The following is a 1533-nucleotide window of genomic DNA, read 5'->3' as shown; positions in this document are numbered from 1 at the left end:
CTTCTGATTCTGCCTGACTAAGACTTGCAAGACAACCATAGCTTGCTTCAAGCCACAATCCTCGTGGGATCAACCCTGACTCACTCAGGTATTACTTGGACGACCCAGTGCACTTGCTGGTACTGCTGATGTACGAAATAGTGTCGGTTTTGCGTACACAGGCACCAAGTTTTTGGCGCCGTTTGTCGGGGATTGTTGAGTTTGGACAAACTCCCGAATTGTTTTGCTCCTTAGATCAGGTAAGTTTATTTTACATTATTTTAATCGAGTCTTTAATTTTTGTTTTCTTCTTCTTCAATTTTCGAAAATTCTTAAATTTTTTTCAAAAATATTTTTCTTTTCTCTGTTCAATTTATGTTATTAGTTAAAGTCTTTGTTATGTTCTTATTGAGTCTCTGATTTTTGCAAGAGTATAACTTTGATTAAAGTCCGTTTTTTTATTTTTATTCTTCTTCAAAATTTTCGAAAATTTCAAAAAGTTTTTTAAAAATATTTTTATTTTCTTTGTTTGATCTTTGTTCTTGTTTTGAGTCTTTTGTTTTTGTTCTTGTTGTGTTTTTCGATTTTTATGAGTCTTTCTTTCTAAAAATTTTCCAAAAATATTTTCTTTATTTAAATCTTGTGTCAAGTCTTTAAGTTTGGTATTTTCTTGTTTATTTTCTTGTGTTTTTCAAAAAGTGTTTTAGTTTTCTAAAAATTTTAAGTTTGGTGTTCTTGTTGTGTTCTTGTGTTCTTTGAGTCTTTAAATTTTGTTCATTGTGTTTTTGTGAGTCTTCAAAGTATTATTGAATCTTGTATATGTCTTGATCTTAAAATTTTTAAGTTTGGTGTCCCTTGGTGTTTCCCTCCAAAAATTTTCGAAAAACAAGGGTGCTAGATCTAAAAATTTTAAGTCTTGTGTTTTTTTTGTGTTTTTCTCTTTCATCATATAATTCAAAAATAAAAAATATCTTTTCTAACTACTTTTAACCAAATTTTTCGAACATTTTAAATAAAATTCAGATTTTGATTTTAAAATTTTATCTTATCATATCTTAGTTGTCAAGTTTTCAAAAATATTTTTTTTTCAAAATTAAAAAAATTATATATTTTTCAAAAATCTTATCTTTTTCAAAAATCTTATCATATGTTTTTCAAAATTTAAAAATCTTATCTTATCTTTTTCAAAATTCAAATTTTTAAATCATATCTTTTTCAAAATCAATTTCAATTTTTTTTTAATTTCATATCTTATCTTACTTTTTTTCTTATTTCAAATTTAAATCTTTTCTTATCTTATCTTTTATTTTCTATTTTTTTTATTTTTTATTTTTATCTTTTCTTAATTAATATCTTATCTTCTCTCTCATCTTTTTCAAAACCTCCTAACTAATTTTTCTATTCTTAATTTTTGAAAACATCTCTCATTCTTCTCTCTCTTCTTTTTCAAAACTACCTAACTAACTCTCATCTCTCTCAATTTTCAAAAATTTATCTCTCTTCTCTCTCTTCTATTTTTCGAAATTTACATTTAAAATTTACATTCTTTTTAAA

Source organism: Arachis ipaensis, chromosome B5 (assembly GCF_059453495.1).
Source record: "Arachis ipaensis isolate K30076 ecotype BB chromosome B5, ASM5945349v1, whole genome shotgun sequence".
NCBI lineage: Eukaryota > Viridiplantae > Streptophyta > Magnoliopsida > Fabales > Fabaceae > Arachis > Arachis ipaensis.
The sequence above is the reverse complement of the archived record's forward strand: the minus strand, read 5'-3'. Positions refer to the sequence as shown.